Consider the following 16,333-nt stretch of genomic DNA (forward strand, 5'->3'; position numbering starts at 1 on the left):
AGGTCAGGAGATCAAAACCATCCTGGCTAACATGGAGAAACCCCATCTCTACTAAAAATACAAAAAATTGGCTGGGCGTGGTGGCGGGTGCCTGTGGTCCCAGCTACTGGGGAGGCTGAGGCAGGGGAATGGCATGAACTCGGGAGGCGGAGCTTGCAGTGAGTCAAGATTGCACCACTGCACTCCAGCCTGGGCGACAGAGTGAGACTCCGTCTCAAAAAAAAAAAAAAAAAGAGGATTGGGTGGTTGATTGAACATGGAAAGGAAAAAAACAAGATAAGGATGAGTTCCAGTTTCTTTTCTTTTCTTTCTTTTTTTTTTTTTGTTTGAGACCAGGTCTTGCTCTGTTATCCAGGCTGAAGTGAGTGCAGTGGCGCGATCATAGTTCACTGCAGCCTTGAACTCCTGGGCTCAAGGGATTCCCCCCACCATGGCCTCCAATACTGTTGGGATTACAGGTGTGAGCCACCATACCCAGCCCCAGTTTCTGATTTACACCTTGGGGTGCAGTGTGATCCCAGAGACTGCTCCATTCTACTGCCTCTCTAAGAGTCATTCTATTTGGGGTGTTCTCACTCAATCAGACACGATTCTTGGTTGGAAGTAACAGAAGCCATATCTGGCTATCTTAAGAAGTATTTATGAAAGGTCTGTGAGAGAGTGCTAGTTGTTATTTAATTTATATTCTTTCCTTTTTACTCAGGAAAGAGTAGAAAGCTTCCAGTAAGAACCCTTGGCACATAAGACCACTTTCCCTAGCCTCCCTTGCAGCTAGGCAACTAAGCCATGTTACTAAGTTCTGGCCAGTGGGATATAAACAGAAGTAATGTGTGTAACTTCCTACACTTATCCTTTTTTTTTTTTTTTTTTTTTAGACAGGGTCTCACTCCATCATCCAGGCTGGAGTGCAGAGGCACAGTCTCAGCTGACTGCAATCTCTGCCCCACCCTGGATCTCAAGCGATCCTCACACCTCAGCCTTCCTAAGTAGCTGGGACTACAAGTGCATGCTACCATGCCTGGCCTTTTTTTTTTTTTTTTTTTTTTTTTTTTTTTTTTGAGATAGAGTCTCATTCTGTCGCCCAGGCTGGAGTGTCGTGGTGTGATCTTGGCTCACTGCAACCTCTGCCTCCCGGGTTTGAGTGATTCTCCTGCCTTAGCCTTCCAAGTAGCTGGGATTACAGGTGTGTGCCACCACACCTGGCTAATTTTTGTATTTTTAGTAGAGACGGGGTTTCACCATGTTAGCTAGGATGGTCTCGATCTCCTGACCTCGTGATCTGCCCAGCTCGGCCTCCCAAAGTGCTGGGATTACAAGCATGAGCCACCGCGCCTGGCAGATTTTTGGTATCTTAACTAGTTTTGGATCTCTTCCACTAAAGGGATTGCTTGTTGAACGTTGTTAAGAATGTAAGTACTGAAGGCAAACTGCCTGGGTTTAATTTTGTTCTGTCCCTTGCACCCTGCCTGGCTTCAAATCCTAGCTCTGCTTAAGTTCTTTAAGGGGATGATCTTTGAGCAAATGTCTTAGCAAGTGTCTTAGCTTGTTTTCCCAAGTAAATGGGCACAATAGTTGCTACCTTGTGAAAGATTATGTAATTGACCAGCATTTACCAAGTAGCATCAGTGTTTAGTTTCAGTCATTGGTGATTCTGCAGCTTGACTGTGAGGGGGTTGTTGGGGTGGGGGGTGGTGTGTGTGTGTAGCACTAAATTGCATGCAGAAAGGAAAAGATACTTTTGATAACGGAGAGCAGCTTTTCTCTGCTTTTGTGTCAAAAGGGAAGAAGGGAGTTTTGGAGAGGGAAACGAATTCTGTTCAATATTAAGCTTTCTTCCTCAAAATCAGAGGTACATAGAATGTGTAATAATTTACAGAATTTCTAGACTGAAACCTATCTGATTTTTTAAAATTAATTTTTATTTTTTCAGGTTGAGATGAGCTAAAGTTAATCTGTGATGACGTACTGGATGTACTGGACAAACACCTCATTCCAGCAGCTACCACTGGCAAGTCCAACGTTTTCTACTATGAAATGTAGGTTCTATACTAACAATTAACAAGTGTACTTCGATCATTTTAAACACCTGCAGGAATAAATGCTTTGTTTTCTTTTTTTTGACATTTCATATTTTCCTTATTAAATATAATGAAAAATCCCACAGAAATTAACTGAGGAGCCTCTAAATATCAACAAAATTGTCACTTGATAGACTAGAATTAAAACAAGCAAGTGGTTCCAAGAAATGGCACAAGTGTATTAATCATAAAATAAAATTTCCTACATGAAACATTCAGCCAGCACTGTAAAATGTGTGGCCGTTTGGGGGAGGGGAATGAGATAGGTCCCATGAAAGCAAAAGAATATAAGTTAAGTAAAGCAAAAGCTAATGCATTTTTGTAATAGCCTGACCATCTTTTTATTCCAACATTAACTATCCTTCTAACATTAAACAATTATTTGTAAATAAAAGTTGGAAACCTACATAGAAGAAAGTCATGATTCCTAAGAAGGCCAACTTTTAATCTTACATTTTCCTTTCTAGTATAGAACCTACATTTCATAATAGAAAATCTTGGACTTGCCAGTGGTAGCTGCTGGAATTAGATGTTTGTCCAATGCATCCAGAACGTCACCACAGATTAAACTTAGCTCAGTCTCAACCTGAAAAAATTAAAATACATTTAAAAAAAATTAGATTGTTTCAGGTCTAGAAGTTCTGTAAATTATTACACATTCTATCTACATCTGGTTTTGTGGAAGAGAGCTTAGTATTACAGAGAATTCGTTTCCCTCTCCAAACTCCCTTCTTCCCTTTTGACACAAAGCGGAGAAAGCTGCCTCTCAGCTATCAAAAGTATCTTTTCCTTCCTGCATGCAATTAAATGCTAGACACACACCACCCCCACCCCAGCACCGCCTCACAGTCCAACTGCAAGAATCACCAATGACTAAAAACTAAACACTGATGCTACTTGGTAAATGCTGGTCAATTACATGAATCTTTCACAAGGTAGCAACTATTGTATCCATTTACTTGGGAAAACAGAAGCTAAGACATTTGCTCAAAGATCATCCCCTTAAAAGAACTTAATAAGCAGAGCTAGGATTTGAAGCCAGGCAGGGTGCAAGGGGCAGCACAAAATTCAAACCCAGGCAGTTTGCCTTCAGTACTTATATTCCTAACAATGCTCCCCACAGTCCCAGGGTCCCAGGACTTTCCCCAGCTCTGTCCTCACTGCTCCCCCACTGCCAGCCAGACGCTATTTGTGAAGCCACCTTGGTGGAGTCTTTGGCCAGGTTGGACGGCTCCAGAGGAAATGTTCTATTGGTGCCCACACCTTTGCCCAGGCGCCACAATTCCTGTCTGGCCTCCCTTGCCCAAAACAGCCCCTGATTCTCTGTTCTGCTGCCCACTGAAAGACCACTCTGGCACTGGTGGGCCACGGGAGACTCCAACTTCAGCTGGGGAGAGGCAGGGCTGAAGAAGGGCAGCTTGAGCAGGCTCCTTCCACCCCAGACAAGGTTAGCTGCTGCCCAAGTGAGATTCTGCCCACATCTCCACGCTCGCACCCTTTCCTGTGGCCCACATTGAGGTGTGAAGGTCTCCAGTAAACCAGACTCTCCTCTACCTTGTGGGCCCCCACCCAAACCTCCTGGCTGAAGCCCCTGTAACAGGGTGATTTTTCCAGTCCCAGAGAAGGGATTCTGCTCTGATCCAAGGTAGCCCCAACTGGCCAGACACGGCACCCCAGGGGAGAAAGGAATGAGTGAGGATGCAGACAGAAGATGGGTCTAGTGACAGGGGAGGGCAAGGGGCAGTTAGCAGTCTGGAGACAGTGAGTCATGCCAGTCTTCTCTGTGGAGAGACACCTGGGTCTTGTGCCAAGGATTGACAATAGTGGTTTTGCCTTTGCCCCTTCATGGAGCCCATGGGCACGATGCTTGCATCCTGGGGAGCCCTTGGTCCCATGCCTACTGAGCTGCAATGGACTTGAGAATGCAGTGAATTGTGTCTGTGTGGATTGGGCAGGGCCATCTACTGGGGCCTCTATGGGGCATGGAGAATGTCTTCCTCAGGCATTTGCTTCCCCTCACTCCCCAGTCCCCCACTCCCCCTTAGCACACATGAACAGCCCCCAACAGGAACAGGGTCTCTTTGTGGGCCTGATCTGCCCAGCTCCTCTGGAAGGCTCCTCAATAAACAAACCTTCCTTTATGGGGTGGTAGGTTTACTGGAGACGGGAAAAACAGCAGAGGAGGGGTGGAAGGGCCAACAGGAAGAGGTGGCTGCTGCTCACAGTTGGGGGTTTGGGAGCACTGGAGATGGCCCTAGGGGCCATTTGTGGGGCCAGGGCAGCCCCACTCCTTCTATATGTAAGAATCCTAGGAGGGCAGTGGCCGAGACTGGCAGCAGACAGGGATGAGGGTAAGGATGTGACAAGGTGAGGAAGGGAGGTGGCAGAGCTGCTCACCTTGGAGATAGCCAGAGGGACAGGGAACCTGGGGACAGGGGATGGTGCCAGCTGTGGCCCTGGCTCCTGGGGCCTCCAGGAAGTGAAGAAGGAGGCAGGGCAGAGCCCACAGCCAGGAGCTCACCTTCTCCAGGTTGGTGTTGTCCAGCCAGAGGGTCTCCAGGTATCTGCCAAAGGACTGGAAGGCATTGTTCGGGATGCTTTTCAAGGGGTTGTGGGACAGCTTCAGCTCCTCCACCACCCGTAGCTTGCTCAGGGCAGCCGAGGGGTAGCTGGACAGCTGGTTCCTGTCCACGTGGAATTTGGCGAGGTTCTCCACGTCGTCCAGGACGCCGGGCTGCAGGGAGCTCAGCGCGTTTTCCGACAGGTACAGCCAGCGCAGGTCCTTGGCTGCCTGGAAGGCGCCTGCGCGCAGCTCACGGATCTTGTCGTTGTTGAGCTGCAAGATGAAGAGGTTGACCAGCGGGGACAGCAACCCCCGGGGCAGCTCAGTGACCTTGCTGTGGTCCACGTAGAGGTAGGTCAGCTCGGTCAGGTCGTCGAAGGCGCCTGCGCGCAGCACGCGGATGTCGCTATGGGACAGGTACAAGTAGATAAGCTGCTTGAGGCCGCGGAAGGCACCGGCGGCCACCTCGCGGATCTGGCAGTGCTGCAGGTGCAATGACACGAGGTTCGGCATGTCTCGAAACGAATTGGCAGCCAGCACCGGGAAGTTGTTGCGCTGTAGGTTGAGCAGCTTGGTCTTCTCTGACACCTTGGGGATCTTCTGCAGCCCACCTTGTCGCAGATGACGTGCTGCAGGTCGCCGTGGCAGTGGCAGTTCTGGGGGCAGGCGGCCAGCGCCGGCAGCAGACCAGCCAGGAGGCCGAGGCCGAGCAAGAGCATTGGGCGTACCATGGCTGGGACGCCTGGGGCCGGGGCTGGGGGCAGCAGCGGCGGCGGGGCGCGGGCAGCGGCGAGTCCTGGGCGCTCGGGTCTGCCGCCCTCTTTATACGGTGGCCCTGATCGCAGCCGGCAGACGAGCCAGCTCCTCCGTGGAGCATCGAGGCTACTGGGCTTAACTCGCTCGCGCCCAGAGATGCGCCCCCGCCCTCCACGGGGAGGGGGGCGGGGCCCTTCCCCCAGCCGGCGACCGTGCATGAGGGGGTGGGACCGTGGCCCCCGAGCCCCAGCTCCAGCCCCCTGCTCTCCTATGCTGATCCTCTGCCTACCGCCTTTCCCGGGGCTTTTCTGGGAAGGGGGAATGGTTATGTCTGGAGCCCCGAGTGTACATCGGAGAGAGGGGGGCGTTCCCTGAACTTATTTGTTTGCTCGACTTTGAGCCTCCACGCCGCACCATCCACACACGCTCGGCCGGATGCCACGGATGCGAGGCGGGAGGAAGCGGGGCCGGACAGCCGGACGCGTCTCCCTGCGGTGGGCCAACTGGCGGCGCTTTAATGGGGCGCTTGTGCGGCGCCGGCCGAGCATGAGAGCCGCCCGGCGTCGGGCTCCCACTTCGGACTCGACGCGCCGAAGCTGGCCCTGGGGAGACCCGAGCTCCTTCCCCACCCTCGGGCGCGCCCCCACCCCTGTCTCCCAACCATGCTTGCGTTTCTGTCCCTGGCGCCCCCATCCCCTTTTTCCACCGCTGAAGGCTAAGCAGAAAAGTGGGAAGTGGGGGAGAGTGGCCCACAGGAATGGCAAACACACCTGGAAACCACAGGCCACAAGCACAGTCGCACCATCCCCCCTCCTTCATCGCCCCGAAATATCTCCATCCCTCATCTCCAACCCTAGTGGTCAGGACCCGCCCCTGAGGGGTCTCAGGGTGGTGGCTGAGTGGCGCCGAGGTGTACTTGGCAGAGGCCACATTCGGGCAGTGGCCCCAGGACTGTGAGGACTGGTGCGGGAGGGGGTGGGGCAGGTCAAGGGACCAGCCCTGGACGGCTCTGGCTGCCAGACCCTAAGTTCTGTGGGCAGTCCCGCCCCAGCCCGCCAGATTTCTGTGTGCCCACTTGCCAGCCACGATGTCCGGATTCCTGTGGAAAGGGGAGGGTGAGCAGGCAGGGTCACAGCTCTGGCCTCAGGGTGAGCTCCAAGCTGCCTGGCACAGGATCTGGCAGTGCTGCAGGTGCAAGGACGTGAGGTTCGGCATGGCTCGAAACAAATTGGCAGCCAGCACCGGGACGTTGTTGCGCTGTAGGTTGAGCAGCTTGGTCTTCTCTGACACCTTGGGGATCTTCTGCAGCCCCACCTTGTCGCAGATGACGTGCTGCAGGTCGCCGTGGCAGGATATTGTCTGTGATGAGGGGTGGAAGGAGAAACCAGAACCCACATTGAACCAAACCCCAGTCGTGCCAGAGCCAGAGCAGCTGATAGGGGGGAAGCTTGGTGCAGGGAGGAGGATGGATGAGATCTGGTGTCCGTTGATTAAAGGGGACCTAGGATACGGGGTTACTAGGCTCTCTTCCCTTACCCAGTACCCTCGTGTTGCGGCCTGGTTTCCAGGGCCTGCCCTTTTCTCAAACCTCTCTGCCCCTTGCCTCTAGGATAGGGGAGTCATACTTGGCCTAGACCATTCCTTGATGGTATTTAGGCTTCTCCAAGGCTGGCTTCTGGTTTTTCTGTTGCTCAGGCTTTCCAGCCACTGGAAATGGGGGAAGTGGTGGAGGGGGGGGGTACCACTGGTTTTTAAAATCACTGCTTAGGTTGATTTTTATGTTGACGGAAATAAATTCACGGGAAACTCTCCAGAGCTTGGGGGACACCTGCCCCAAGGCCAGGCACTTGTTCAGGGTTTGCAGAATGCAGGGGTGGGGTTGTGTCTGTGCCACTCCTAGCTGGGCCAAGGCAGGCTGGCTTTCTCATCAAGTTTATGGGGCCTTCAGCTTGGAAGGGAGGTGCAGGGGATGTGGCCTGAAATCAGGAAGGTGGGGTTAAGGCAGCCAGGGGATGGGGGGAGAAGTGTGGGGTGTTGGTAATACCGGAGCCACAGGCATAGACAGGTGGCTGCTCCAGGGAAACGGGGCACTGAGAGAGCTCCAGCTGGAAGAGAATGGTGTCCCTGCTCTCAATTTTCTTTCAGATCTGGGGCCCTGCAGAGATCTAGTCTGCTCACTCCCAGCACCTCTGCCTCCTGACCCCAGACCCCTACCAATGATGTCTCTGTTTCCACCATTCGGCTGCCCTCCACTTTCCCTTTTCTTTTATGAATTCCTTCCCATTTCCTCAGATAGCTCACCCGATCCCTCTGCACGTGCTGAAAGCCCTCTTCAAACACCCTTTCTGGACCCTCTAGGTTGCTTATGGAACCACAGAGAACGGTCCCGTGACATTCGCGAACTTCCCTGAGGACACTGTGGAGCAGAAGCAGAAAGCGTGGGCAGAGTTATGCCTCACACGGAGGTAAGCCCCTGACCAAGACTCCGAAGTCCCACCTCCCGTCACCCAACTGGGGTGCACCCAGCTGGGACATCTGTTGCTTTCAGTGAGAGAGTCAAATGGCTCACTCAGGATGCCTAGAGCCCCCCAGCAGCAGGGGCATGCTAGGCCTGGCCCAGAGTGTTCTCTGTGGGCTAAGCATGAAAGGGGAAGAGCTGGAACAGTGGCTGTGAGCGGCTGCCAGCTGAACTTCTCTGCGGCCTCCCTTCCTGTCTGAGGTGTGTTTTTGCCAAGCCCACTGTCTGTTTCAGGGCAGCCAGGGTAGCCTCAAAGAGGAGCCAGAGCACAGAGAGTTTTCCTACACAGCTTCTTTTCCGCCGGTGGTCCTCGCCTCTCGCTTTAGCAGAGTTCCTCTTCTTGCTTGGCGTAAACGCTTCATTTCCCAAGCAGCCTATCCCTTTGGGGGGTCCCTTTGCCCCTCAAAGGTTGCCCCAGGGTGCATCTCAATCTCAAATGCCTAGCCATGCCTCCTTTCCTGCTCCAACACTGGGGCTGTGCCAGCTGGCTCCTGATTTCCCTGCGCCCTTCTGCTCCCGCCCCTGGGGGAACGCTGCCCCTGTGCACAAGCAGCTGCTTCCCCTGGGGCTGACCACTGTCCTGGTGTGACTCTGCCCTGCCCTCCCCCAGAGCAGCCATGTACCCAGGGATTGAGTAGGGATGTGAGCCCCCTCCCGTGTGTGCTACAGCTGCACTGCCACTCTCACTAGGATGCCCACCTGGAAGGGAAACAGAGGCGGGCATCACTCACCCCATTTCACGGACACAGACACTGAGGCACACAGAGGCTCAGCTTTCCTTGGCATGGTGGCCATGGCTCTTTTCTCTACCAGGCTTTCAGACTCTGCCTCTCCTATTCACAAGATGTTGCCATGCCACCCTCTTTGGCTTATTTGCTGCTTAATGGGAAGTAAGAGGCGACTCCCTTCTCCTCTGCATGGTTGATAATTCTTCAGCTGGCTCTGCAGTCCACAAACTTCTTTGCAGCAGCTGCCTGCCCGCTCTGTTTCCTCAGCACTCCCAGCCTGGGACTCAGCTCTTCTTTCATGCCCAGCTCAGATCTCTGACTGGCTTTGGGTCGACTCTAGCCTTTGTCTCCCTTCTCTGGATGGGGATAAGCAGAGCCAGGGGGCCTCATTCCAGGCGGTTGGGTTGGGGGGTTGGGGGCAGGCAAAGCTCTCTCCATTTCCAAGGACCACCTATCCTGAAGCAAGAGGATAGGAAGCCCCATCCTGAGGCCATCCTGTCCCAGGCCCGGATCATGAACATGGAGGCGGGAACGCTGGCAGAGCTGAACACGCCCGGGGAGCTGTGCATCCGAGGGTACTGAGTCATGCTGGGCTACTGGGGCGAGCCTCAGAAGGCAGAGGAAGCAGTGGGTCAGGACAAGTGGTATTGGACAGGGTGAGAAGGCAGGGCTGGGTGGAGGCTCTGGCTGCTGAGGGGAGGCTGGAGGTCTTGAGGCTTAGCCGGGGACATTAACCTGGCACCGTGAGGATGTGGGTATCAAGATGAACCCTCACACGCTGGAGTCTTAATTTCCAAAATGTATACAGTGGGGATGATCATACATAGCACAGAAGAAAGCAACTGGGTCATCACCCTACACCAGCAGCTGCAAAATCTGAGTCCAGATTCAGTCTCTCATTTTTTAGCTCAGCAAATTCTTATTAGAATTCCTTATGTGCTAGCACCGTTCTCGCCGCTGGAGGTCCAGAGGAAAGTAAGATGAGAAGGATCTTGCTTTTTGGAGGAAGACAGATGATGCCCAACATCGATAAATAACACCAAGAAAATAGGCCAGGTGCAGTGGCTCACACCTGTAATCTCAGCACTTTAGGAGGCTGAGGCGGGTGGATCACCTGAGGTCAGAAGTTTGAGACCAGCCTGGCCAACACAGTGAAACCCCACCTCTACTAAAAATACAAAAATTAGCTGGACATGGTGGTGGCATGTGCCTGTAGTCCCAGCTACTCTGGATGCTGAGGCAGGAGGATCGCTTTAACCCAGGAGATGGAGGTTGCAGTGAACCGAGATTGCGCCACTGCACTCCAGCCTGGGTGACAGAGCAAGACTCCATCTCAAAAACAAACAAACAAACGAACAAACAAAAAACACCAAGAAAATGAAATAGGGTTATAGGAGAGAAAGTGGCTGTGGTGGGGAGGGGAGCTTCCCTTAGGCTGAGTGGACAGAGAAGATGTCTGGAGATATTTGAGCTGAGACCTGGAAAGAAGCCAGTCATGAAAAGCATGTGTACAGATGAGAGAGAGAGAATATGTCATAGGTATTTGTTGGTTTTGCCTGCCTCCCCTCCCCTTACTAGACTATTAATTCCAGAGACTGTGTCTTGCTCCTGCTATGTCTCCCAGAGTCTAGAGCAGCGGAAGACACACAGTAGCTCGTCAATAAATGTTTCACGAGTGAGCAGGCAAGTGAGTGAACAAGGCAGAGATGACAGGTTGCCCCTGGGCTTTCCTTACAGAGATGTCGCCACAGTGAACGAGCAGGGCTTCTGCAAGATCGTGGGCCGCTCTAAGGATATGATCATCCGGGGTGCTGAGAACATCTACCCCGCAGAGCTCGAGGACTTCTTTCACACGCACCCGAAGGTGCAGGAAGTGCAGGTGAGGCGCCTGGCTCAGGTGAGCCCCCAGAAACAAGAAACACACGTGAACACGGTGATGTCTGATATTTTTCTGTGGCCCTGGAAGGTGGTGGGAGTGAAGGACGATCGGATGGGGGAAGAGATTTGTGCCTTCATTCGGCTGAAGGACGGGGAGGAGACCACAGTGGAGGAGATCAAAGCTTTCTGCAAAGGGAAGGTGGGAGCCTCCACCCAACCGAGCTGATGCTGCTCGGTTCTTTGCTCACCCACTCCTCTGCCAACCAGCCTGGGGTGGGGATTGCTCTGCCCTTGACGAAGCTGACTCCCGGCCAGGCCAGCCCCTGGTCCCCTTCCCATACCCCTGTGAGCTTGCCCAGCCTCACGCCTTACCTCCCTCCCTCTGGTCTGCAGATCTCTCACTTCAAGATTCCGAGGTACATCGTGTTCGTCACAAACTACCCCCTCACCATTTCAGGAAAGGTGTGTAAGGTGGAGGAGACTGGGGAGGGCAGCCTGGGCTCTGGGGCCCCACAGGGCCCCACCTCTGTTTCCTCCAGCAATGGGTGTGGAGAGGCTGGCAGTAGGGTGGCCAGGTCACCTAATCCTGGTTTGCCTGGGGACTTTCCCTGTTTTGGCACTAAGAGCCTGAGAAACCCCTTATTCTTGGGTGAACCAAGGCAGCTCGTCACCCTAACTCCTTTTTCTTTCCTCTAGATCCAGAAATTCAAACTTCGAGAGCAGATGGAACGACATCTAAATCTGTGAATAAAGCGGGAGGAAGAGTCCGCCCAGGCCCTCCTCCTGTCCATCCCCCACATTCCCTGTCTGTCCTTGTGATTTGGCATAAAGAGCTTCTGGTTTTTTTTGGCCTCTTGCTGGTGGGCTCTCTTGGCAGCTACTACGGGATGGAGAAGGGAAGACACTGAGGGAAACTAGCACTTTCAGACCTCCTATTCCTTGTCATTGAGAATGCAGAGCACCTTGATGTGGATTATATACTTAATTTAACCCTCACCCTTGGTATCCCTTTGAGATACCAACCCATTTTTGTTGTTGTTGTTGTGTTGTTTGAGATGGAGTCTTGCCCTGTACCCAGGCTGGAGTGTAGTGGTGCAATCTCAGTTCACTGCAACCTCTGCCTCCCAGATTCAAATAACTCTCCTGCCTCACCCTCCCCAGTAGCTGGGATTGCTGGTACCCACCACCACACCCAACTAATTTTTGTATTTTTAGTAGAGGCGAGGTTTCACCATGTTGGCCAGGCTGATCCTCAAACTCCTGACCTCAAGCAATCCGCCTGCCTCAGCCTACCAAAGTGCTGGGATTACAGGCATGAACCACTGTGCCTGGCCCCAATTTTTATTTTAAGCTACTCTAATTTAATTCTTTTTTCACATTGTTGCCAGATTAGTCTAGCAAGAAGTATCTTTTTTTATATATATAACAGCTTGATTGAGATGTAATTCACATACTCTCCAGTTCACTCCCACCTCCCCATTTTCTAGAGACAGGATCTCATTCTGTCACCCGTGCTGGAGTGCAGTGACAGTGCAGTGCTAGGTGCAGTGACTCACTGCAGTGACATGATCAGCTCACTGCAGCCTCGAATCCTGGACTCAAGCAGTCCTCCCACTAGCTCTGAGTGCTGGGACTGTGGAATGTGCTACCATGCTAACTAATTTTTAAACGTAAGACAGGATCATGCTATGTGCTTAGGCTGTCTAGAACTCATGGGCTCAAGCAATCCTCCTGCCTCAGTCTCCTTAAGTGCTGGGACAATCCACCATTTAAAGTAGAATTCCAGGAAGAAGCAGATCATTTCAAATAAGTCCTTGAGAACCGGTAAGGAGATAGAACAGGGCACAAGAGGAGTTGGCTTAGGCCTTGGTCTAGAACCAGGGCTCAAGCCATTTCCATTTTAACATCCTTCAAGGATCTCTACACACAGCGGACACCACATCCACACACACGTATAGATATGAATGGGTAATATACATTTTTTTAAAATTTTTTTTTGAGACAGGGTCTCGATCTGTTGCCCAGGCTGGAGTGCAGTGGTGCTATCTCATCTTACTGTAACCTCCACCTCCTGGGTTCAAGTGATTCTCCTGCCTCAGCCTCCTGAGTAGCTGAGATTACAGGCATGTGCCACAATGCTCGCTAATTTTTGTATTTTTAGTAGAGACAGGGTTTTCACCATGTTGGCCAGGCTGGTCTCGAATTCCTGACCTCATATCATCCGCCTCAGCCTTCCCAAAGTGCTGAGATTACAGGCGTGAGCCACTGCACCTGGCCCTATTATATATTTTTATATATAGCAAATAACAACATGCCCTATGTAGTGTTTTGCATCTTGCTTAAAAAAAACTTAACAGTATGTCTAACTAGACACTCACAGACTTTCTCATTTTGACTGCTGCATAGTGTTGTCTTTATTGCTAAACCATAATTTACTTCTAATCCTCTACTAGTAAACATTGTCTGTTTCCAGTATTTTTCTATGGCAAACAATGCTTTAATGAACATCTTTGTACAGAGGTGCTAGTGTGTCTGCAGAATAAATTACTAGAAATGGACTTGTTAGCTCAAATAGTATAAACATTTTTAATTTTGAAAGCTATTACCAAATTGTTCCTAATTTACACCAATTTATAACTCCAAACGTATATTAGAGTCCCTGTTTCTGCCTCATCCACTCAGTGTTAAGCAGACTTTAATATTTCTGACAGGTGAAAATTGTGTCTCAGGGCCTTAATTTGCATTTATCTTGTTACAAATGAGGTTTGGCATTATTTTATGTTTAAAATTCATTCGTGTTTCCTTTTCTGTGTACTTGCTGTACATCTGCCTATTTTCTATTGTTATTGGTCTTTTTCTTTAATATGTAGGAGCTCTATACATTAAGAATTTAGAGTTTTGTTTGTCATATATATTGTAAATATTTTCCTAATTTGTTGCATGTGTTTGTACTTTTACATGTATCAAAGTATAGAAATTCAGTTGGTCTTTTAGTATATTCACAAATATGTGTAACTATCACCACAGTCATTTTAAATATTTCATCACTAAGAAAGAACCCATACTCTTTAACATATCTGCCATTCCCCAGCCCCTTCCTCCCCAACCAACCTCATTTTTATTTTTATTGTTTTGATTGGTGAACCTGGGGCATCCCTAGTAGGCAGGGCCAGATAAAGCAGGTTGTACTTTGACCCAAGAAATAAAACAGCTGGGTTCCCAAAGGACATAGGTTCCCAGTTCACAGGAATGGAAATTGCCTCCTGCCTGCCCCTTACCTCCCAGCGTCCTGCCCCTTACCTCCGCATGCCTGCCCCTTACCTCCCAGCATGCCCTGCCCCCTTACCTCCCAGTGTGCCTGCCAAGGCAGCAGCAGCCTCCTCTTGACTTTTTAAAGAAATGAACATAGTTTAGGGTATTTCAGTACCAGGCTCTACGCAGGTACTTTCACATTATTTTCTCCCAATCTTCCCAACAATCCTTTCAAGTAGCCATTGGTCCCACTTCATGAATGACCAACAGAAACTCAGGGAGGTTCTGTATCTTGCTCAAGGTCACACAGCTGGATCAGAACCCAGCTGTCTGTTAGGCAGGTTCACTGCACACTGGTTACCAACTGTCAGAGTCCAGTGGAGGCAAACACCCACAAGTTACATAATGCTGAGTCCAGCGAGCAAACACAAGTGACATGCAACGTGTTTATTACCTATAGGTAGGCACTAAGGGACAAAGGCTGGGATTCCATTTGGAGCTGGACCCTAAGGCTCAGGAAAGCTGCTGAGCAGATGGGGATGGACTGCTATCTGCCATGGCGACTTTTTTTTTGTTGGTTGTTGTTTTGAGATGGAGTCTCGCTCTTTCACCCAGGCTGGAGTGCAGTGGTGTGAACCCGGGATTCAAGCAATTTTCCCTGCCTCAGCTCCCTGGTAGCTGGGATACAGTGTGCACTACCGTGTCCAGCTTTTTTTTTTTTTTTTTAGTAGAAACAGAGTTTCGCCAATGTTGGCCAGGCTGGTCTTGAACTTCTGACCTCAGGTGATCCACCTGCCTCGGCCTCCCAAACTGTTGTGATAACAGGCATGAGCCACCACCGCAGCCAGCTGGACTTGTACTGAAGCTGAGGGGCCCCAGAAACCAGCCCACCCTGTTTTTTGTTTGTTTGTTTGATACAGTCTCACTCTGTCTCCCAGGCCTGGAGTGCAGTGGCGCCATCTGGGCTCACTGCCAACTTCCGCCCTCCCAGGTTCAAGCAATTCTCCTGCCTCAGCTCCCGGGTAGCTGGGACTACAGGCACGCCCCAGCACACCTGGCTAGTTTTTTTATTTTTAGTAAGATGGGGTTTCACCCGTGTAGCCAGGATGGTCTTAATCTCTGACCTTGTGATCCGCTCCGCATCGGCTCCCAAAGTGCTGGGATACAGGAGTGAGCCACTGCGCCCGGCTTCTGCCCTGGGTTTTATACCCCGGGGCCATGTACATTTGGGCTGAAGTGCTGAAGACATCCTTTTTCTAAGGTACTGGAAATGAGCATGGCTGTGCTGGGCCAGTCCTTCCCTTCCCTCAGGATGTTTGCATTCTCTGCACACTCTAACAGTTTTATTATTTATTTATTGAGACAGAGTCTTTCTCCCATCACCCAGGCTGGAGTGCAGTGCACTGTCTCAGCTCACTGGCAACCTCCGCCTCCCAGTTCGAGGATTCTCCCTGCCAGCCTCCCATGTAGCTGGGATTACAGGTGCCCATCCACCCACGCCTGGATAATTTTTTTATTTTTGCGGAGACGGGGTTTCAGCATGTTGGCTAGGCTGGTCTTGAACTTCTGATCTCAAGTGATCTGCCCGCTCGGCCTCCCAAAGTGCTGGGATTACAGGCGTTACAGTTATTCTTGAGAACTACAAAGCAAGAAAGGGGGGAGAACCAGGTCAGTTCAAGGCCACTGGGAGAACTGTCCTGCACCGCCTGCCTCTGAAGCCCATGATGTTTCTGCTTGTGGACAGTGTTTCAGGTGCCTGCTTCCCAGGCCTTCCCCCTGCGCCTTCCCCCCTCTCCTGCCACACAACACATCTACCTGTCTCCCCCAGCACGTACACCTGCAGATGCTTGGGTTGGCCTGACCCAAAACAGCCTACTCTCCCCGGCCAAGCCAATTGCCCTGGGATTTTCCTGCTCCTCCAAGATCCCGTGCATAGCCCTGGTGGTGGCTCATGCCTGTAATCCTTATTATTCTGGATGCTGAGGCAGGAGGATCGCTTGAGGCCGAAGAGGTTCAAGACCTCCCCTCTCCCAAATTTTGTAAATGAAATTAAAAGATCCAGCCAAAGTGTCTCTTCTGCCCTACTGACTCCCACACTCTTACAACAGATGACCTCACAGCACTGAGGCACACGGCTCCGGGTGTCCAGCAGGCACGGAATTAATCACGTCTTGCCTGTCTGGCCGGTGGCTTGCCTCTCTCCCTGTCAGAATGCAACCGGCTTTATGCACCTAGATGTCCCCAGCGCCAGTTTCTGAGCCAGGCACATCAAATGTCAAGGAATTGACTGAACGATCTAGAGAGCTCCTGGATGGGTTCCGGGAACTCGCCCGGCAACAGGTGCCCAAAAGGCAGGCAGCCCGCCCCGCGGCCTGGGGAAAGAACCGACAGGCGGCCGCGGTGAGCGCCGGGCGCCCGCAGGTAGCGCCGCAGCCCCGGGCCCGGGCCCTCTCGTCGCGCGGTCCACGCAGCCCCTCTTCCTTCCACCGGCCTGCGCACGCACAGTGATCCCTGGCCGCGTCTCCTGTGGGGTCCGTGCCCCTGCGCTGCGCTGGGCGCC

General features: G+C 51.7%; 1 pseudogene; it reads right to left on the reverse strand.

Moving 5' to 3' along the window:
* Positions 1 to 4,475: 4,475 nt before the first annotated feature.
* Positions 4,476 to 5,372, reverse strand: LOC100583364 (annotated as a pseudogene).
* Positions 5,373 to 16,333: the final 10,961 nt, after the last annotated feature.

This window comes from Nomascus leucogenys, unplaced genomic scaffold (genome assembly GCF_006542625.1).
Source record: "Nomascus leucogenys isolate Asia unplaced genomic scaffold, Asia_NLE_v1 001114F_53530_qpd_obj, whole genome shotgun sequence".
Taxonomy (NCBI): domain Eukaryota; kingdom Metazoa; phylum Chordata; class Mammalia; order Primates; family Hylobatidae; genus Nomascus; species Nomascus leucogenys.